This window comes from Molossus molossus, unplaced genomic scaffold, assembly GCF_014108415.1.
Source record: "Molossus molossus isolate mMolMol1 unplaced genomic scaffold, mMolMol1.p scaffold_m16_p_11, whole genome shotgun sequence".
Taxonomy (NCBI): domain Eukaryota; kingdom Metazoa; phylum Chordata; class Mammalia; order Chiroptera; family Molossidae; genus Molossus; species Molossus molossus.
Genome location: NW_023425346.1, coordinates 14,015,907 through 14,040,299, shown reverse-complemented (window position 1 = coordinate 14,040,299; position 24,393 = coordinate 14,015,907). Strand labels below are relative to the sequence as shown.

At 34.6% G+C, this 24,393-nt stretch overlaps 1 protein-coding gene across 7 annotated transcripts in view; it reads left to right on the top strand.

Annotated features, from left to right (window-relative positions):
* Positions 1-24,393, top strand: part of DPP10 (dipeptidyl peptidase like 10) — a 1,561,433-nt gene that overhangs the window by 1,352,093 nt on the left and 184,947 nt on the right. The window lies entirely within an intron of this gene.

Genomic DNA, 24,393 nt, shown 5'->3' with positions numbered 1-24,393 from the left:
GCTGACATCATTGGATAGATCTTCTAGACAAAAAATTAACAAGGAAACACAGACTCTAAATGAAGTGATAAAGCAAATGGATTTAATAGCTGTCTACAGAGAATTACACCCCAAAACCGCAGAATTCACATTTTTCTCAAGTCACATGGGACATTCTCAAAGATAGATCACATGTTAGGGCACAAACTAAGTCTCTACAAGTTCAAAAAGATTGAAATCATATCAAGCATCTTCTCAGATCACAATGGCATGCAACTAGAAATCAATTGCAACAAGAACATGCAAAGACATTTTGAAAACATGGAGGCTAAATAGCATGTTATTAAACAATGGATGGGTTACCATGGAGATATAGGAAGAAATTTAAACTTTCTGGAAACCAATGAAAATGAATAGACAACAATACAAAATCTATGGGATGCAGGGAAAGCAGTTCTGAGAGGGAAGATCATAGCATTACAGGCTTACCTCAAGAAGCAAGAAAAATTTCTAATAGACTATCTAACCTCACAAATTAACATAACTCGAAAGCAAAGAAAAAGAAAACCCCAGAGCAAGTAGAAGGAAGGAAATAGTAAAGATCAGCGCAGAAATAAACAACATAGAGTCCAAAAAAAAAACAAAAAACAATTCAAAGTATCTATGAAACAAAGAGCTGGTTCTTTGAAAAGATAAACAGGATTGATGGACCTTTAACTAGACTCACCAAGAAACAAAGAGAGAGAGAACCCAAATACACAAAATCAGAAATGAAAAAGTAGAAATAATAACTGACACCACAGAAATACAAAGGATTGTTAACAAATATTTTGAACAATTATACGGCAACGAATTTGACAATCTAAGCAAAATGGACAAATATTTAGAAACACATAGTCTCCCAAAACTGAACCAGGAAAAGATAGAAAACTTGAATGAACCAATAACAACAAAAGAAATTGAAGATGTAATAAAGACTCTCCCAGCGAACAATAGCCCAGGCCTGGACGGCTTCAGGGGGGAATTTTACCAAACATTCCAAGATAAACTAACACCCATTCTCCTCAAACTATTTCAAAAATTTAAAGAAAGGGAAGACTTCCAAACTTGTTTTATGAGGTCAGCATAATTCTAATTCCAAAACCAGAGAAAGACACTACAAAAAAATAAAACTACAGACCAATATCCCTGATAAACATAGATGCCAAAATCCTGAACAAAATACTAGCAAATCGAATAAAAAATTACTCACCGTGACCAAGTGGGATTCATCCCAGGGATGCAAGGCTGGTACAATATTCACAAATCAATAAATGTGATACACCACATAAACAAAATGAAAGATAAAAGTCATATGATCATATCAATAGACGCTGAAAAAGCATTCAACAAAATCCAGCACCCATTTTTGATAAAAATGCTCAGCAATGTGGGAATAGAGGATCATATCTTGACAGAATAAAGGCCATATATAAAAGATCTACAACCAACATCATACTCAATGGTCAAAAATTAAAAGCATTTCCCTTAAGAACAGGAACAAGACAAGGATGCCCACTTTTGCCACTCTTATTTAACATAGTACTGGAAGTCTTAGCCACAGCATTCAGACAGGAAGAAAAAATAAAAGGGATCCAAATGGGAAAGGAGGAAGTGAAACTGTCATTATTTGCAGATGACATGATATTATATGTATAAAACCCCAGAGACTCTATCAAAAATTTATTAGACTTAATAAATGAATTTGGCAAGTAGCAGGATACAAAATTAACATCAAGAAATTAATGGCATGCTTATTACACCAATGATGAACTCACAGAAAGAGAATCTAAAGAAACAATCCCATTTACCATCGCAGTAAAAGAATTAAGATACTTAGGAATAAACTTAACCAAAGAAATAAAGAACCTATTCACAGAAAAACATTTTTTAATATTATATATGTTTCTATTAAAAATTGAGATAGCATGGAATATAGAAGAAATTTAAAACAAACTGTAATGCCACCAGTTTTCACCATTATATGTGATATCCAAATTCACATATTGGGTTATCCCAATTCACAAATTCACATGTGTGTTATCCCAAGATAATAAAACTAGTGATATTTATGTGACAATGATATATTAGTCTTTCAAGAGAAATTGCATAAACTATTCTTTTATGAAAAAATTCACTTATCCTGGATTCCTGTGCTGTGTGTAGGAACATATCCAAATGCTAGCAATACATATCTATCCTGAAAGCTTAGTAAATGTAACAGCAATCTAAAACAGGCAATGGTAACTGCTAAAAATGAACAAAATTAATTGATTATTAATGCCGTGTACTATACAGCAGTTCCTTCCCACCATCCCATCAATATCTTTTTGTTAATGCAATATAATGTCTCAGGTTTGACCAATTTATGTGTTCTTTTTCTGCCCCAATCTCTGTCCCTAAACCTATTTGAGTCTATTTGACAGTTTTTTATCTTAAGGATGAATTAGGTGTCTTAACATGACTCTCTTTTACGTTTATTTTAGTTTGGCAGTAAACATTAATTATGACTTGCTATATTTCACTCCTCAAAGTGTTAATATCGTCTATAAATGATGACCCATGGTGGGCACTGTTTGTTATCAATCACCAAGGAGTAATTGATGCTGATTGGGTCAAATCGATGTGATGTTTGCAGAGCTATGACCTTGTCAGTTAACATGGGTGCCACAAATCTCTTGGAGCTATAGGAACAGAATCTTAATGGTAACTGAAGAAAACAGATCACTATTAATTAAAGAAAATAATTTTTTTGCCTTTGAATAATTCTTTATTTATAAATTGGGACAGTCTAAAGACACTGCCAAAAAATAAAAATAAAAAATCATTACTAGTCTCCTTAGGCAGAGTCACAGACTAAATAAAAATAACTGGGGATATTAAATGTGAAAAAATGCTTGTGAAACCTCCCGCTTTATAAATAAATACACAAATGCAAGAACTAGACAGGGGAAATTGCCCCAGGCTGTACAGTGAGCCTTTACCAAACATGAGATCAAAATTCTGTTTTTCTGACCAACTTTTATCCCACCTCCCACGAAGTGCTTTTTTCTTTTTTTCTGCACTAAATGTGGTTTGAAGAGCACAGGTTAGGATTAAATCTATTTCAAGTCAGCTACAAAATATAAATAGAGTTTATTTTAATATATATCTATGAAAAGCTACAATTTTGCCAAGGTCTTAAAATTGCTTTATAATATGAAGAGAAATAAAATTTGCATCAACTGTGTTGATTTAGCCAGAAGTCAGTTTTTTGATTTAGTCACATTTTCCCCAAATGACTACGAATTCAATGTTTAGACAGTATTTCTATAGCAGGCATGAAGATATAAGATGATGGCCTTAATAATAATATAATAATTATAATAATAAGATGGTGTTTTTGTATGTCTGCTATACATGAGAAATTTCCAAAGAAACATGAGTATTTGCTTGTTTGACATAAGAAATTCAGCCAGTAACTGTTGCAAGGAAGAATTCCTCAGTTTTCATTCGTCAGCTCTATCAGCCCCGGGCATATTTCTCTGTTTAGATTTTCTAGTAATTAACCATATTCTAAGTGCTAAAAGCCACAAATGTCTACTTATTTTCTATATGTCATCATTTCTAGTTTTGCCAGTTTGTATCTACTAACAGGTAAAAAATGGATTAGTCAGTATGTCATCTAAAGAAAAAAATCCATGGCATGGAGTTTAATTTACAAAATAAGTTGTCCTAGAACTTTATAACAGCATTTACTTATTGAAGCTCTGCTGTGTAATGTCTGGTGTTGCTGAGCATTTACCATATATCATTTCCAGGTTGTAACTGGGAACTATTTAAGGATTATGTAATTGAAATTTCTCCCTTTATACAATGAGAAGCTATAGTGAGCAAATTTGAGCATGTTGTCAAAGGTTAAATGACTTAATGGAAAAGCCAAGTTTTATTATTGGACTCTGGATTCCAAATCTTATGCTTTTCCCTGTCCATCAATCTGACTTTGCAGAATTGGAAATTTTGAGGTAGAGACTTTGGCCTTTCAAGTCATCACCAGTTGACAGAAATAATTGGGCTAATGAAAATTCATGTCAACAGAGTGATCATTCGTGTATGTTAGGTTTCTTTATTGTTGCAAGAGTTTTGACACCATAGCTGATTCTCTGTTGCTGAAATTGAACTTACTTAAATAAATGTCTGGAAAAAAAATAATGTGAGAAATACACCAAAGTAAATAATACTAACAAAATCTAACTCACAGTATGATAGTCAGACCAGCTACATAAATTATGAAGCCTAGAATGAAATGAAATGTGAGTCCTTGTCCAAGAAGCAGGAAGAAACACCATTAAGGATACCAAAATAGGGGTTCTGGTCAAAATCGCCATGTGGGTAAATGCAGCACTATAATCCTATTACAAACACATCAAATTTACAGGTAACCTACAGAGAACCATTATTCAGAATCACCTGAAATTTAGCTGAACACAAGTCCGATAACTAAGGACTGGTAGGAAAGGCAGAGACATGGAATGCGCTGGTCTCACACCCACATGTGGTAGAAAAAAAATTGGGAGGGATATCTTAGATGCAGAGGACCCCGCTTAGATGCAAAGCAAGTGGTTCTGTTCCATACCAGGCCTCCCAACCTAGGGTTCCAGAGCCAGGAAGAGAATTCCCTCAAACTTCTGGCTGTAAAAACCAGTGGAATCGTGGCTGAATGAGATGGAGGGACCGCACAGAGACTTACTTGGACTGACACACTTGTTCTAAGTTGTAGCACTGGGGCAACAGCTCAAAAGGTGCATCAGGGACATATGGGAAAGAGCTGAGCTATCTGGTTATTGGACGAGAGCTGGAGGGACGTTTTTTTCAAGAAAGAAGTGCTGGCAGGGCCACTGTTCCTTTTGTGGTCCTCCCCACCTACAGAGATGGCAGGTCAGTGCCATACTGAATCTCCATCAACCTAGCTTACAATGTTAGGGCCCAACCCAAACCATCCCCAAGTGTCTATTTGATACAAATGGCCTACTTGGTTCATGTTTTGGATTTTTTTAAAACCTCTCAAACAAGCAACAACTGGCTTCAGCTTGCCACATACATTTTTCTACGTGGCCTGGCCCAGCAGTGGTGGCAACTGGCCTTAGTTTGCAGCATGATCTCTCCAGAGCAACTCCAAGCCTATAACAAGTACTGCCATTGACAGATCATTTTGTACTTCATGCCGAATGGGCAGGGCACAGGTGAGTCAGAGCACCAGTGAACAGATTCAGAACACATGGAAGCACTCCACTTCCTCTACATGGAACACACTCAGGAGGAGGACTCAGTAGGGACCAGAGCCCCATTGAAGTCCTGCTGCATGGAACAGGCCCCTGGACAGCTTATCCTTCAAGGTGGTCATAGCCAGTCTTCTCAGTCAATCATGCTGGGGTAAATCCCTCCTACTGACGTGCCAACTACAATCAAGACTTAATTATAACAGGAGGATGTACACAGCCCACACAGGGGGCACAGCTGGAATTCCCTGCTTGGGTGATTAAGGAGGGTGTGCCATGAACCTTACAGGAGACCAACAAATAAGGCCACTCTGCCAAGCCCAGGGGATGTAGCAGCTCTACGTAATACACAGAAAAACACAGGGGGGCAGCCAAAATGAGAAGACAAAAAAATGTGTCCCAAATGAAAGAACAAAGCAAAACTCCAGAAACAGAACTAAATAAAATGGAAACAAGAAATTTATTAAATGTGGATTCAAAACACTGGTTATAAGGATGCTCAATAAACTTAGGGGAAGAGTAGATGAATTTAGTGAGAACTTCAACTTCATAATAAAAGGACATAAAAAGCATAGAAAGAACCAGTCAGAAATTAAGGATACATTAACTGAAATAAATAATAATTTACTTGGAATCAACAGTAGAGTAGATGAAGTTAAAATCAAAATCAGCAATTTGGAACGTGAAGAATTAAAAAATATCCAATCAGAACAGCAAAAAGATAAAAGAATAAAAAAAAAATAAGGATATTATAAAAAGTCTCCAGGACAATTTCAGGTTACCAATATTCACATCATGGGAGTACCAGATGAAGAGACAGAGCAAAGAATTGAAAACAGATGTGAAAAAATAATGATGGAAAACTTCTCTAACCTGGTGAATGAAATAGACATACAAGTCCAAGAAGTACAGAGAGTCCCAAACAAGATGAACCCAAACAGGCCCACATCTAGACACATTATAATTAAAATGCCAAAAGTTAGACAAAGAAATAATCTTAAAAAGAACAAGAGAAAAGTAGTTTGTTATCTTCAAGGGAGCTCCCCATAAGATTGATAGCTTATTTCTCAATAGAAAGTTTGCAAGCTAGAATGGATCAGCATGAAATACTCAAAATGATGAAAGCAAGAACCTACAACCAAGTTTACTTTACCCAGCAAAGCTATCATTTTGAATCGAGGAACAGGTAAAGAGCTTTCTAGACAAGAAACAGCTAAAGGAGTTAATCACCACCAAACCAGTATTAAAAGAAATGTTAAAAGGTCTTCTTAACAAAGAAGAAGAAGAAAAAAAGATAAACATATAAATAAGAAAGTAGCAATAAATACATATCTATCAACAATCGTTTTTATCTTTATTTTACTTTATATTTTCATCCTCTCCTGGGGACATTTTTGCATTCTTCTTCAGATAGAGTGGGAGGAAGAGAGAGAGAAACATCAGCGTGAGAGAGACACATCGACTGGTTGCCATCCACACAACCCCAACTGGGGCTGGGGACAAACTGCAACCAAGATATGTGCCTTTAGTGGGAACCGAACCCGGGTCTCTCTGGTCCGTGGGCTGATACTCGAATCACTGAGCCAAACCGGCCAGGGCTATCGACAATCACTTTCAATGAAAATGCTCTAATCAAAAGACAGATGGTGACTGAATGGATAATAAAACCCTTACATATACTGTCTACAATAGAGTCACTTCAGCTGGAAAGACACTCACAGATGGAAATAAGAGAGATGGTAAAAGATATTTCATAAAAATGGAAACAAACACCAAAAATAAATAAATAAGTTGTGGTAGTAATATTTATACCAGAAAAAGTCTTCAAAGCAAAGGCTTTATAACAAAACACAAAGAAGGATCCAGCAATTCCATTTCTGGATATTTATCTGAAGAAACCCCAAACACTAAATCAAAAAGACATATACATCAGTGTATTTATTGTAACATTGTTTACAATAGCCTAGATATGGAAGCAACCTAAGTTTCCATCAACAGATGAATGGATATAGAAAAAGTAGTGCATATACACAGTTAAATATGATGCAGCCATTAAAAAGAATGAAATGTTACCATCTCCAACAACATGAATGGACCTAGAGTTTATTGTACAGAGTGTAATAAGTCAGACAGAGAAAAGCAAATACCATATTATTTCACTTAATGTGTGGAATTTATAAAACAAAATAAATAAACAAGTAGAACAGAAACAAACTCAGATACAAAGAATGTTTTAATGGTTACCAGATTGGAGTGGGGTTGGAGGATGAGTGAAAAAGGTGAAGGGATTAAGAAGTACAAATTGGTAATCACAGAGATGTAAATTACAGCTTAAGGAATATAGTCATTAATATTGTAATAAGTATGTATGGTGTCAGATGAGTACTGGATTTCTTGGAGTGATCTTAGTAAGTTATATCATGTTTAATCATAGGGGTATATATTTGAAATTAATATAATATTGTATGTCAACTATAATTGAAAAAGGATATTAAAATATACAATTATTTTTTCTTCCATGATGTGCTTATCAATTTATCATGGTGTTGGGGAATTATTCTTTTTATTATTTGGCATTTAACATCATTTGAAATAAAGAAAAAATAAAATTTTAATTATTAGCATGTATTTCAGCATTTGCACTTATGTTGTAGACCACCAATTTTAAATGAAAATATGCATTTTTCTTTCATATGTAGAATTGCTGAATTTACAGAATTTACATTTCTTAGATTGTATATGCTTATGCATTTCTTCTTACTGGATAATGGCAATGCTGAATTAAATTAATTTAGCTCTATTTATTTTACACTTTGATATGCACATATTCTGCCAACAATGTCTACATTTGGTTTAATGATGAGTAAGACAGGATTTAGAAAGAAAAGAAATTATGGGTTTCACTGTTTTTCTTTCCTTCATTGACCTCATTTTTAGCTGAAGTGGTTGACTAACACAGAAAAGTAACACACGTTGAAAGAATACAATATGGTTCTTTGGTCATTCATATTTCTAAATTCTGGTTCAAACAGAGAGCATGGGTGACTCTCATGCTTCTGAACAGAAGACATGGCCTCATATGGCTATCAGCATCCCCACTTAGCTGTAGACATGATATACTTGTCCTCAATTTGAGTGTTGCTGAACTCCCACACGTTATGGAATCCAGAATTCTATGCTCATGAGGCATTGTAAATACAACACCATACGAATGAGGTGGCTTTGTGCTTTGTAATGCACAAGTTCAAAGATATAAATGTTCAAATATATAATAGTAAAAAAAATTCAAAATGGTGAAAACAAGCCCAGGGTCTTTGTCTATATATGGTCCAGGTCACATGCCCATGAAGACAATTCATATAGTAGAACCCACAGAAAGTAAGAACACACTGTCTCTTTAGAACACTTGCTATTTGTTTTTTTTTTTTTTTAATATTTTTTCTTTATTGATTTTAGAGAGATAGAAAGGGAGAGAGAAAGAGAGAGAGATAAAAACATTGATGAGAGAGAACATTGATCGGCTACCTCCTGCATGCCCCCCACTGAGGATTGAGCCCACAACCTGGGCATGTGCCCTGACCAGGAATCGAACCTGCAAATTTTTGACCTCTTGATGCATGGGTCGATGTTCAACCACTGAGCCACACCATCCAGGCCTAGAACACTTGCTATTTAAAGGAGAGTTAAAGGGAGACTTCTCCATTCTGGAGGTATTTATTTTCCCTATAAGAATATCACTTTGAAATTTGAGAAATTGGAGAAGTCAGGGAAATTTTAGAAGAATACCTACCTGGTAGATTGGACTGTGTGCCAGTTATAACATAACTCTGCTGGGTGGCTCTCATGCTTCTGAACTAGACTGAAATTTAGGCTGTATCAATTTTGGGGGAAAAAAACACATGGACTTTATTTATATTTACTTTAAAAATAATTTGTTTTCAATTACAGTTGACATACGTTATTATATTAGTTTTAGGTGTACACCCGGTGATTAAGGTATTACATAGCTTAATATGTGATCATCCCAATAAATCTGGCACCTATATGACACCACACATGGAATATTATTGACTATATTTGCTATGCTGTATTTACATCCCCATGTCTATTCTGAAACAACTAATTTGTACTTCTTAATCCCTTCACCTTTTTTGCCCATCCTCCCACCACCCTCTCATCTGGCAACTGTCAAAACATTCTCTGTATCTATGAGTCTATTTCTGTTCTGCTTATTCATTTATTTTCATTTTAGATTTAATTATTGATAGATATGTATTTATTGGCACTTATTGTTCATATTTTTTATCTTTTTCTTCTTAAAGAAGACCCTTTAACATTTCGTATAATAATGGTTTAGTGATGATTAACCCTTTTAGGTTTTTCTTGTCTGGGAAGCTCTTTATGTGTCCATCCGTTCTAACTGTGCCTTTCAGGTTAGAGTAATCTTGGTTGTAGGTCCTTCCTTTTCATCACTTTGAATATTTCTTCCCACTCCCTTCTGGCCTGCAAAATTTCTTTTGAGAAATCAGCTGACAGCCTTGTGGGAGCTCCTTTGTAGGGAGCTAACTGCTTTTCTCTTGCTGCTTTTAAGATTCTTTCTTTGTCTTTAACCTTTTGCATTTTGACTATGATTTATCTTGGCTTGTTTGTATAACCTAAACCCCTTAGAAAATAACTCTTAAATCTATTTAAAGTCCAATAGCCTAATTAAAATTACCATTTTATTCAAGGTCCATTATAATATTTTCTTTTATATTTTTCTTTCATTTTCTTTTTTTGGTTGTATATCTTTTTCTAATTTTATTTTCATAGTTGCATTTGGGTATTTTTTCTTTTCTGTTTTGCTTTATTTTAATCATGATACTATATATACTTAGAATTAATAAATAAAGTGTACCCTATAAATAATATGATTCTTTATGTGCCACATTTATAGACTAATTTTCTGAATAATTATTGGGCCAAGATGAGCTCTGAGAGACCTCTTAAAAAGCAGGAGTTGTCTGTGTCATCATATGAACGTGAAAAATAATCATAAGCAATAAGTATGCAACCAGTTCATGATTCATTTGCTATAGACTAACTTTATTATTTTTTTTACATGAAATGTTACACTTCTAAGTGTCTTTGTACTGGGTAACATAATTCAATTGCTATCCCATAATCTTTTTATTAGCCTTTCCAAAGTTTCCATGTGTCTAAGCTCTGAACTTGTAAATCTCCTAGTTAGGATGCAGGCATATAACCTCAACCAGCAATCAACTGGGCTTCAATTTTGAATGAAGTAACATGAAGGGGAAGGCTCTCTGTGGTGTTTTGCTAGGTTGGCGGTCACAGAGGTGTCTGGCTTTCACTGGCCTCAGTTGTTACAAGTCCATTGCTAGTACTTACATAGCTTCTATGAGGTGAAAGTGGTGGAAGCTTTCTACTGAGCTCCGTGCAGTAGCAATCTTTTGTTTCCACTTTTTTTTTTTTTTTTTTTTTTAACCAATTTCCACCAACATTCCTAGAAACTTAGCCCCCCCACCCAGGTTTCTTAGTCTTCCCAACCATTCTGTTAGATCCCTAATACCTTTTTAATGTACCTCCTTTAGATTTAATGAGCTAAAATCCAATACTGTTACTTGCAATAAAGGATTCTGATAGCGCCTTTCTGAAGACTTCATTCAAATAACGGAGACCTAGCTATATACAAACATAGCATGATGCATGGAACATGTTTAAGAACACATCAGGGCTAGTGCATTTGTGTTAAAATAGTACTCTCCCTCCAGATGGACACATTATGAAAACGTGTCCTTTCTGGGCTCTTACATCCACGGACACACTGCTTGGCCAGGACTCGGCAAGTTGTATGATGAGGAAGATTCTTTCTTTCTTAGTGGAACACAGCTCTGTGCCATAGAACAGCCAGATTATAGACAGACTCAGCCTCCTCTTGTCCTTTCAGTTGTGTTATTTTGTGTAGTGAATAAACTGAACAACCCTAATACCCCAATATATCTACAATAAAACACATACATGTGCACATTTATATATATGCATGTAGTATGCCAGTGATGGTACCAAAATAAATCATTTAAGTTAACTTTGCTAGGTTTTTTAGTTTTACTGGGATTCAAATTATTATGCACTTTTTACAATTTAAATGTGTTAAGATACTTCAGAAATAATCTGAATTTAGTAATTATTTTATTTATTTTTTGAAAAATATGTTTTTATTGATTTTTCAGAGAGAGAGGAAGAGATATAGAAACATCGATGTGACAGAGAAACATTAATCAACTGCCTCTTGCATGCCCCCTACTGGGGATTGAACCTGAAACCTGGGCATGTGTCTTGATTGTAATTCAAGCCAGGACCCTCAGTCCATGGGACAATGCTCAATTCACTGTGCCACACCAACCAGGCAGTAATTATTTTATATTAGCAAGCATTTTTATCCCAAAGAATATGATATATAAAATACAAAAATATATTGGAAAATGGCAAAGTATAATCATCAAAAATAGTATAAAATATTGTCAATTACTGATTACAAATTTTTGATTTATTATCAGGGAAGATTTGAATCTCTGATTAATCTCAGCACAGATCTGGGTTAAGGTCCTGCATCTTATTACTTTTACCATTAGTTGTTATACATTTAGAAAATATCACTAATGATGTTTACCCTGTATCTCCCAATTGTGTTATTCTTCCTACTAACACATTGAGAAGAAATTGAAAATGAAATTGGAACTAGTAGAGATAGCTCTGCTAGAAAAGTTAATGCTTCATTTCATGTAAAAGCTGGAAGCTTGTAGTAGGGAGTAGAAAGGAGAAACCATTGGCATTCATTCCTATTGCTGGCCCAACTGCTAGTCACCTTAACTATGGCTGCTCTCTAATAACAACTGGGTTGAAGATGCAGGACCCTCAGGTCCAAGCAGCATCGATATTTAGTAGGGCCACCAACGACCCAGTCCTTCCTTCCTAACTCTAAAACGGATCGTACAAGTGTCTAAGCCTATCTGTTCCATACAAGGACGCTAATTACATGTGACCATTTAAATTAAAATTAATATTAAATGATATTACATTTTAGTTAATAGTTAATATTAAATAAAATTTTATGTTTAGTTCCTCAGTTGCACTAACCACATTTCAAGTACTTTAGAGTCACATGGGCTGTAGCCAGGGCAGATGGTCCTATTGACCATGCTGGCCTGAGCACTTAGAAATTTCATTTGACTTACAGTTCTCTGGGATCATGCTTTAAATACTCCAACAACATGCTAAAATCACATCCCTGTATTGATTGTGTCCTTTCCCTGAAGCAGTAGCCACTAGGTAATCAGTACTGTCTTGTGGGACAAAACATGGCATAGCACAGTGGTCACTGCATTTTAGTCTTTAACCCTTTGACAAAGACATACATACTTCCCTTTATCACAGCTTGTTTGCTAAAGTAGAATAATTACTGTACTGCAACCAATCTCAGATATCATCAGTTGAAAGATACACCATGATTTTGTGTTCCAGGAAGCAATTAAATTATGACTTTCCATTATTTTAGTCATCTCAATTTCAGAGTTGTTATAATGTGAAAAGAATGCACCTTCGATTTATAGAAAAAATGGTAAAATTAAAAGCCGGATCTTCATTTATTTGCAAAATCATATCTTGCAATGTAGAATAAGACAACTTAAATACAGAAAATTATAATTGGTAGTATCTTAATGGATTTAGAAACTTCTTAAAATATCCCTCTATTCCCTTATTCATCTTTTTAAATCTGGCTTTATTCTCAGATGACAAGGAACTCTTATTTGTGTTTTGTTTGTTTGTTTTAAAGTATGATTTAAATGCAAGAAGATCGTCCCTTTTTAGTGTGTAGGTCTGTCAATTTTAACAAGTACCTATAGTCATAGAGCCACCACTATAGTCAAGATATACAATAGTGTCCTAACACCAAAAAATTACCCCCTGTCACCAACACAATGGTGTTTCTGATTTGTTTTGTCTTCATAGTTTTGCATTTTCTAGAATGTCATATAAATAAAATCATACAGAATGTAGCCTTTTAAATCTGGTTTGTTTTACGTTACATAATGCAGTAAGATTCATGCATGCTGCTATATATATCAGTAGTTTGTTCATTTTTATTGCAGATTAGTATTTAATTGTATTGACACACCACTATTTATTTATCTATTCCCTAGTTAAGAGACATTTAGGTCATTTTAAGTTATTGATGATTAGCTAAAAAATTGCTGTACATTTGGACACAGGTTTTTGTATAAACAGATTTGTACTTAAGAGTGAGAATTGCTGAATCATATGGTAACTGTATATCTAACTGTATAAAAAAAACATGAAACTATTTTCTGAAGTACCATTTGACAGTCCCACCAGAAGTACAATGATACCTCGGTTCTCGAACATAATTCGTTCCAGGAGGATGGTCGAGAACCAAATTGTTCGAGAACCGAAGCAATGAAACCCAATAGGAAATAATGGAAACTGGATTAATTTGTTCCAAGCCCCAGAAAATGCCTATTTACTGGCCTAATTTGTATATAATATGTAGAAAAACATAAGTCTCAACAAGAAATAAAAGTGTACAGTATGTCTAAGGGTTAAATTCAGTGTAAAGCGTGACTCTCTCCACAAAGCGTGACTCTCTCCACAAAGCGTGACTCTCTCCACAAAGCGTGACTCTCTCTCTGCACTCACACTGACGACGCAAGCAAGGCGCGCTGGGCCGAATGAACGCCATTCGGCTCAACTCGGCTCATCTCGGAAGTTCGAGTTCCAAATATTTGTTCGGATTCCAAGACAAAATTTCTCGAATCTTCTGGTCGAATACCGATTTGGTCGAAATCCGAGGCGTTCGAGAACCGAGGTATCACTGTATTTGAAACTTTCAGTTGCTCCTTAAAATCAGCACTTTGTATAATCATTATTAATGTTATTATTTTGCCAGTCTAATAGTGTACAATGGTATTTGAATTTTTCTAACAAAATTTTCTTTAAAATGGGTTCATGACCCTGGCCAGTTTGGCTCAGCGGTTAGAGCATCGGCCTGCAGTCCAGAGAGACCCAGGTTTGGTTCCTGCTAAGGGCATGTACTTTGGTTGCACTTTGTCCCTGGCCGTGGTTGGGTTGTGTGGGTGGCAGCCACTCGATGTGTCCCTTTCACGTCGATGTTTCTCTCTCTCTCTCTCTCTCTCTCTCTCTCTCTCTCCCTCTCCCTCTCTCTCTCTCTGTTTTTCTCTCTCTCTCTCTCCCTCCCTCCCTCCCTCCGTCCCCTCCCTTCCTCCTGCTCTATCTGAATAAAAAATGGAAAAAATGTCCTCGAGTGAGGATAAAAAATAATAAAAATAAAATAAAATAAAATAAAATGGGTTCACTGCTTGCCTGGCCAGTGTGGCTCAGTGGTTGAGCATTGACCCATGCATCAAGAAGTTGTAGGTTCGACTTCTGGTCTGCGCACATGCCTGGGTTGTGGACCCGATCCCCAGTGGGGGGCATGCAGGAGGTGGCCAATCGATGTTCTCTCTCATTGATATTTCTATCTCACTTTCACTCTTCTCTCTCTAAAAATCAGTAAAGAAAAATAAATAAAATGAATTCATGGCCTTATTTACTATCCATATATTTTTGGATGTTTGTCCAAGTATTTCCTTTTTGGGGGAGTAGTTGTTAGTTTTGTTATTGTTGAATTATGAGTTTTTATTTATTTTGGATACAAACCCTTTACTATATATTATTTGCAAGTATTTTTCTCCCAGTCTATTTTCATTTTGAAATAGGTGACTTTTTTTTTTCAATATCAGACATTCTTAATTTTGATGAAATCTAATTCAGTTTTTCATTTTTTTCTTTTATGGTGCTTTTGGCTTTGTACCTAAGAAATTTGGCCTAACCAAAGTCACAAAGATTTTATCCAGTATTATTTTCTTCTAGAAATTTTAGGTTTTACATTGAGAACTCTGATTTATTTTTGTTAAGATTAATTTATGTTGCAAAAGATAAAGGTTTACTGTTTTGCATATGGATATCCAATTATTCTAATAGAATTTTTTGAAAGGTTTGATTATTCTTTCTTTATGAATTTCCATGGAATATCTATTAGAAATTCACACACACACACACACGCACACACACAAAAGCGAACTTTTACATAAAACTTCAGAAAACAGTTTCTGTGAAATCCTTGGGATTGTCTTTGAAGACTGTCTTAAAAGATTTTTTTTCTTTCTTTTCTATTTTTCTTCTTCTACAACCACTGTTGAGCACCATTTATTTTTCCTAATGCATTGAATAATTTTTGGTTTTCAAGTCAAGTCTGATATCATATGTCTATATTTAATCTTTAATGATGCCATGCTCAAGAATATTTATCTTAATCAGTTGTATTTAAATTTTAAAATATTATCAGGCCTAAAATAAAATTTAGTTATTCTCAAAGATTTTCAATTCACAACCCTTTCCCTTAGTATGAGTTCTTCTTAATTAACTCCTCCAGTAACCTCCCTTATTTTAAAAGGGAATCACTGATGGTCCTTGATGATATTATCATTACCAGGAAACTGAAGCAAACAAGTAGTATTACTTCTTCAAGTTTGTACATATTCAGCCAGAGATAGAAGATACTAAATAAAAACATGAACAACTAAATTATATTTATGACCAATTAAATATGCTTTTTAAGAAATAACTCGAGTTTTTTAAAGGTAATGAACAGCCTGGTCGGTGTGGCTCAGTGGATTAGGTGTTTTCCCTTGAGGTCAATGGATTGAGCATCATCCTGGTTCAATTCTTGATCAGGGTATATGCCAGGGTTTCAGGCTTGATCCCCAGTAGGTATTGTGCTGGAGGCAGCCGATTGATGTTTCCCTCTTACATTGGTGTTTCTATCTCTCTCTCTCCCTTCCTCTCCCTCTTAAAAATTTAATAAAAATGTATTTTAAAAATAGTAATAAAGGTAATGGGCAATACAATTTTTATTCCACAATATTTAATCCTCTTCTCAATTTAACTAGAACTTAATCAAGATATTAAGACCTACATTAAAATAGCTGAAATTTAGAGTGTATATAAGTCGCACAAAAATGGTGAAAATAAACTAATATCAGATGTTAAAATATATTTTAAAGTTGTTTTTGTAGTGATACTATTCAGAAAAGGCAAATAAATAAATAAGACAAAAGTGGTACAGAAAAATGATCATAGTTCTATATGGAATTTAGGTGTAATATTAAAATCAAGAGAAAATATAAATTACTCATATAATTGTAGCAGAAAACTCTCTGGTGATTTTGGGGAATAAAGAACCAAACCAAATATATACTTCATACTTTAAACACAAAATTTTAGCCCTGGCCAGTTTGGCTCAGCGGTTGGAGCGACGGCCTGCGGTCCTGAGAGACCCGGGTTCGGTTCCCGCTAGAGGCACGTGCCTCGGTTGCAGTTTGTCCCCGGCCCTAGTTGGGTTGTGCAGGTCGCAACTACTCGATGTGTCCCTTTCACGTCAATGTTTCTCTCTCTCTCTCTTTCCCTCCCACTCTATCTGAACAAAATATCAAAAAAAAAAATGTCCTTGGTGAGGATTAAAAAAAAAAAAAAATTAAACACAAAATTTTAGGTGATTTGAAGAGATAATGGATTTTTAAAGTACTAGAAAAAATAATTAAAGTTTATAATGTTATTAGAGAAGCTTCTCGTGGCATGCAACTTGGATCCGAAAGAGGAAATAACTTTTAAAAAAATCATATACAGATTTAAAATTTCTTTATAGAACACACACACGACGTGAAAGGCAGACATCAGTTGGATACATCGATTTGTTTTCATGAAAACAAAGTTACTATTCATAATATAAAAAGAGCTTTTAGAGATCAACAAGAAAAATATGACTAACTCATGGAATAAACATTGATTGACAAGTCACAAATGAAGAAATACAAAGCATTAAAATCTATGACGAGATATTCAAACTTAATCCCAAACTGCAAGTCTAAATAATGAGATGATTTTGTTTTTGCCATTCAAATAATTCAAATCAGCAAAACAGGCAATATAACTTTTCTGAGGCATTAAAGAAAAAAAAAAATACTTGTATAGCACACAGCAGTGTAAATTGTTTTTAACCTTTCTGGAAAATTACTTGGTAATATGAATCAAAATGTACAATGTGCATATCTTCTGACCTACAAATTTTACTTCTGGGAATATACCCTAAAGAAGTGCATAAATATGCAATAAAAGTAATTTCAGCATTTTGTATAATATATGAAAAATATAATCAACCTAAATAACTACTAATATGCAAATGTTTTAATAAATTATATGGTCTTGAAAATTATATTTATTATAATTTTTCCGATATTTAAAAAATATTCAACTCAAGTAAATCTTAATTATCTGTGAGAATATAATGTTGTAAAAAGTGGCTAATATAAGTTCATACAACAAATTTTAGTTTTGTGGTTTTTTTTCCCTGCTTGATATTAAGAGTTTTATTAAAGAAATTAATAAGTTATCATTGAAACAAATTTGAATTATTCTGTCTCCATTCTCTTTGCCCAGCTACATGTAATAATTAAATAATTTTCATGTAATTTTCCTCTAATCTTTGTAACAAAACAGTTGGAAATATTTTGCTTTTTTCTTTTTCTGATGAGTAAATTAAAATTTCTAAGTAAGCTGTTCAAGAAAACACAGGCTAAAACTTAATCTCATTGAAATGAAGAAAGAATTATTTCACCAGACTTACTGTAGAATGAAGTGTAACCATTGTCCTGGGAACATACTTGGCTCCATTAATGGGGACCTGTGAATACCTATATGTGGAAACAATAATTTTCATCCTTGCCTTTCTAGTTCTAAGACTAAAATTAAGTTGTGAGCTCGTCTCTTATGTCGTCCTATTGTAATATATTTATTTCTTCACTGACATGCTATAGAGAAAACTACTTTATAGGTAGCTCTATGATGTTTACATTCATTCCAGTGCAAACTGATAGCCTACTTGCACCCCTGGTAGCAATAAACCCTTATGTGTTATTCAGGTTATCAAACCAGATATTTTCAATGATCATACATAGGAAATAGCTTAACCCCATTGGTGTGAAAGTAGCTCATATTCAATAATTAATGCAAAAAGTGTAGTACATTAAATTTTTTTCACAAAGAGTGGCATCATCAAAGAGTTTGGTAATTCAGTCAGCAGTATATTATGTTGAAGGTTACATGTTATATATGAATTATTGGAAAACTGATGCTATGGACTGTCTTTGAAGTAAAATTCTGCATTCTAGACAACATTGAATTCTAAGAACAACTTGAGGGGAGTTTGACTGTGATGATTGTTAATTTATTTAACAAGAGATATAACCGAAAATGATTTATTCTGCTAACTCAAAGATCTTCTATTACATAATACAGTATATTCTTGTGCTGGCTATTGTCAATATGCAGGACAGTTAGATTGTATCTTGGATACAATCATTCTACATGACAAATGATGCTGATGTAATATTTGGTGTCTGGCTGCTTTTAAGACTTGAGTCATCAGCCAACTATTTTCTTAAATTTATTAAATAAAAATATGTTTATGGCATACGGTTTCTTATTAGGATATCTGCTTTGGTAGTATGCTGACAGTATCGTATTTAATTCAGAGCGAATACACCATTCAATTCAGAGTGAATATACTGTGAATGGTAAAATAAGCAAACAAAGCCTGCTAGACTCCTGTAAAGCAAGAAAAAGTGACAGTACTGCTTTACTCTGTGGTGATGGCCTCATGATGCCTGCAGGCTAACAGAATAACTAAATTGGTTTTGTGCCAAATAGTCTGTTTTGCTTTGTTTTTATGAGTAAGTTCATTTTTATTAGTTTTATATCGATTTTGGTATAAATAAAGTCGAATTTAAGCCACACGAATTTTATCATCTTCAGCGACATTTATATTTAGTGCCCCCAGCTTGAATATTTATGGTCTGCCACTTACCATAATGGTGATAGGATGAAAGAATCGGACTGGGTTCTTCCACATCGTAACTTTACAGCAGGGGTGGCATGTTTGGACTGTGCAAAATTTTGGTTTCAATCTCTGTATTACTAGTCATGTATCCTGCATGGATAGTATCTTAAAATTATAGTGAACATTAAGTGAGAAAACAAATGAAAGTGGATTAAAATACTGGCAAGTATAAATTATATCTTTAATTCCCTTTCATATTTATTTTTCTTTTCAACCAAACATGTTCACAGTGTTCACAAAACCTTTTTGAATACGTTTTAAACATTTTTTGTCGAGCCGAAGCTTGCCATTCTGTGAATTGCATTTCCTACATTAGAGTATCCTACCTGATGATCTAGTTCTCCACTACATAAGAAAGAAACTTTTGTGAATAACAGAATCACTGCTCACTCATTCTAAAAGGTATTCCATTGTTCTAGAACATGCTTGGCATCGTTGTGACACTTCCTTCCAAGAGAAACCAACGTCCTTTTGCCTCTGCTCTTTTTTCTCTCACCAGCCTTCTTTCATAAATGTTATTTTCTCCAAAAGTTGCATTTTCATAAGTTAGTTTTTCTAACTGTTTGAGTCTATGGCAAACATAATCTTGCTTTAAACATTCTCCAGGCCATGAAAATACAAACTATTTAAACCGATTTGGCAGTTTAACTGCAGTGCAGAAAAAGATTTGGCACCCAGAGATATAAACATCTGGTTTAAGAATAAATTACTCAAGTACCCTGTTCTTTTTTCTTGTAAATGTAACTCTTCTTGACATGAATCTCCATAGATGTCATAGGTAATAACTGATATTCCAAGAACTAATTGTGAAAAACAGCTAAAGGAGAAGGAGATTTACATTTTTAATCTGATATATGAGGTCATCTCTTTCCAAAATGAAATCTCTCTTAACTGTGGTAATCACAATTAATTCATGCCTACTGCTGTCAATAAATCTTTGGAAGGTGGCTTAATAGGTCTTTCAGAAATGAACCTTTTGCAAAGCTGTAGTCATGCTTCCTGCCTGAGCTCCCTGAGAGAGTGTGCAGAGAGAGTCATGCTATGAGTTGTAATCAGACAGACGTGGTCTCAGATTGTCACTCCATTTCCTACTCAGACTTCCAGAGCCGATCACTTGAATTATGAATGATAGCATCTACTTCTTGAGGCTGCTTTAGACATTAAATGATGTATGTAAAGCACTCAGGAGAGTTTGACATATAGTAAATGCTCATTTCAAGAATTGTTATGTGAAGGATTAATTTGTTTGCTACAATAGCAGCATTTTTTTTTTTCTCAACTCTATTAGTCCCTTCAATTCCTAAGTCGACTCTTATATTCTTTATGATGCTATCTTGAAGCCAAAAAAGATGAATTGCTTCTCGGAAAACCTGTAGGTTTATAATCTGCAAGTCCTAATTTAACTATGACTGTCACAGAGTGCCCCATTGCTAATGGAATGTTTCTTAACCTTGTCACCCCGACTGCATCAAGAGCTCCTTGGGGACAGGGATCACATTCATTAAGGTCTTTTTATTTGGTAAGGTACTTAACTTATGAGTTTGTACATAATTAGTATTCTATACATGTTTATAAACTGACAGGCAACATATAAGAGTAAATAAAAATGATCAACTGGTACTCCCTTGTATTTTATTCTATTTAAAAAATAATTTTTATTATAACCATTTTGTTAATAGTACTAGAGCAATGCTTATGTCAAAGAGGTTGCTTACTAAATAGTTGTTAAGTGAATGTAGCTAGTTTTCATTTAGACAGCATGAATTCCTCCATTCTGCATAACATCTACACTTTTCTTGATCAAGTTCTCACAGGCCTTAAATATGCCTGTTTTTTCTTTCCTCCAGTAATATCTCAGACTATGTCTATGTGACTAATATAGTCAGACTTCATTATTGACAGATTGCGGATTTGCAAATTTTCCTAGTTTCTAAAGTTTATTTGTAACCACAGATTCAATCCTCACTGAACTTGCCCTGTCATCTCCGTGTGCAGGGCAGCAGGACATGTGCGGTGCATGGTACACTTTCTCAGCCTCCCTATTTCAGCTTTCATGTTGTAAAACTGTTTTTTTCATGATCTTATTAGTATTATGTTTTCCACATGTTGATGCTTTTTGTTGATGATTTAGGCATTTAAAATAGCCCCCAAACATAGTGCTAAAATGTGGATTCATGTTCCCAGGTGCAAGAAGGCTGAGAAAATACACGTGTTAGCTAAGCAATGCTATTGGCCATGAGTTCAAAGTTAATTAACTAACAATATTAAATATTAGATACTGTATTTTCTTAAAGAAATATACATGAAACAAGATTATGTATTGATTGGTTGATGAAACATAACCAGAGGCTCACGGCAACCTAACCCTTCATTTCTCCTAGAAGCAAGGGTTCAGTATTTGCTAATTCAATGTATATGATGACTTATAGAACATAACTACAGGTAATAGTGAGAGTTGATTATACCATTCTTAATAATGAACATATAGTGATCAACCACTTCTTGGGAATCCAAATGTAATATACAGATGATGGGGGTCATATTGGATTGCAGGATCTTATGATACTTTTTGTATCTCTCAATAAATACCTTTTGGCATCATGATACAGGATGATTGGACATTTCAAGGTCAGCTTCCAAGAGTAAGCATTGATCAAGATTTTACATATTATATCTCAGTTTTGCCCCATTCCTTCTATCTTTGCCATTAACTGTTCACACTCTGTAACAAGCAGTGGAATATTATTTGCAAAGATGGGATGCATATGTGATTTTTGACTGTGTTTCCAAGGATCTCATGATATGCTCAATTTGGCTCTCATTATGCTGCAGCCGCTTTGGAGGGAAAAGATTGTCTCTGTCTCTAACCTTAGTGACTCCAGTTTTATACTATCATCATAAAACAAGACCTACCTAGCCAATGTTGTAGAAGAACTTAAGATAAGAGGAAATGAGAAATGTTAAAAGAAAAAAAGAATAGAAAATGGTGTCCAAAGAAGGAAAGAGAGAGAAATACAAATTAACACAGTTAATTTAGACCAATGTGTCTTAATACAGATGTTCACTAAAGCTAAATTCAATTCTCATTGAAAAAAACATTTTAAAATTTCTGCACTGTGCAAACAAACAAACAAAAAGCCTCTACCTATAACCCTGCTGAAGATTCATCCTACCCCATACTCCTTATAATGCGAAGTGGGCATAGACAGTTATTTTAATTATGAAAATTTACAAAAAAGAAATATTTGAGCCTGGTTAGTGTGACTCAGTGGATTGAGCATCATCCCATGGACTGAGAGGTCCTGGTTCAATTCCTGGACAGGGCACATACCCAGGTTGCAGGCTTAATCCCGTAGGGGGCATGCAGGAGGCAGTCAATCTATGTTTCTCTCTCACATTGATGTTTCTCTCTTTCCCTCTCTCCCTAAAAAAGATCAATAAGAAACATATTTCAAAAAATAAATACTTGAGATCTGCTGGGAGGACACACACACACACACTCACACACACACACACACACACCAAGGACAGTGGACTTAGAGGAAAGAGCTCTCGGCTAAGAGTAAAGGGTTAGGTTATAATTATCCATAGATAGTGAATGACTGGCTTTGTATGACACCTACAGATGAAGCTGAAACCCTGCAAGTTGTTACTTCAACCTGCTATGCCTAACTTGAGGTTAATTAACTTCTTTATTGTGGTTTTCCACCTTGACACACCAGCTGAGAGAAACAAATGCTATGTTAGGCTAAAAATTACAAAACACTGAGTGGGTTTCTGTATCTCCCCTCTCCATATAACATCATTTGGAGGACATTTATGTCCTTTGGATTCAATCACTGAGAAGATCTAGCTACCTCTACAACAAACATTATAAAAAGAGACCAAATTTAATGGTTATATGCAGTTTTGTCTCAGTGGTTGTTTTGGTCTGCTTCATCTACAAGGTAATGCAATTTTTTCTCTCGAGATGGATGTGAGCCTAGAACTTAAGTACCGTGCTAGGTGATTAACAGATGGGATGAATAGTCTCTTTTTACTCATAATATCATTTACACACTTGTCTGCTTTGAAGATCAAGCGCTCACTTGGCAGTGCACTTTGGCAACAGAACTTTCTGAGTTGAAAAAAATGTATAATGTTTACAGACTTGGCCATGGTTCTCATCTCTGTCAGCTATAGTAGAAAATTCAAGGTTCAAAATCTGTATTCAATACGGAATTGTATAGTATACACTGGGAACGTCAAACTCTAGACACCAGAAAAAATCATTTTACTTCTGCAACTCTATAGTGAAGGTGATCTCAAATTCCATAGTTATTTCAGAAGGAATAAAGCTTCATGGGAAAACACAGTGTTGTAACAAGCAGGGGAAGGATTGTCATTGCACTGCAGAGAGAACACTGGTATTGCTTTACCAAATATGTGGCCAAATCTGTTTAAGTGAAGCTGTTATTGCATTGAGAAGAAATAACAATTTGCCTTCTAGGGAGTTTTAATTGGCAGTACTATAATATTTGTGCAATTTTATCTACTACAGAAATAAAATAAGCATTTTATAATTACATGCTAAAAATACAAGTATAACATAAGTTCTGTAAATCCTGAAAATAATAATATAAATTAATATAGCTAAATAGAGAAAAATTTTCTTTACTAGATCCACATACTTAGAGAACAATAATTTTCACTGAAATGAATTTTAATGTATTCATCATCTCTTTTCCTAACCCATCTTTTGAAATTTTCATCATTTACTCTGCATTACACTATTTCATCTTTATTAATTACTAAGTAACAAAATGTAGAGATATATTTGCATTATGCACTACGGTCCTATCTTTGGGATTTAATGTCACCCATCATGGGTTCTGTGACCCTTGGGAAGATAGTCTTTAGAAAGAAACAGGGTTTTTTATAAGATGGTACTAACATCTCTTGAAGATCATATACTTGCAAACAACTATTTAATATATGCTTTTCTTTTTTTAATTTTTTTTTCTTTATTGATTTTATAGAGAGGGGAAGTGAGAGGGAGAGAGAGAGAGAAACGTCAATGAGAGAGAACACTGCCTAGCCACT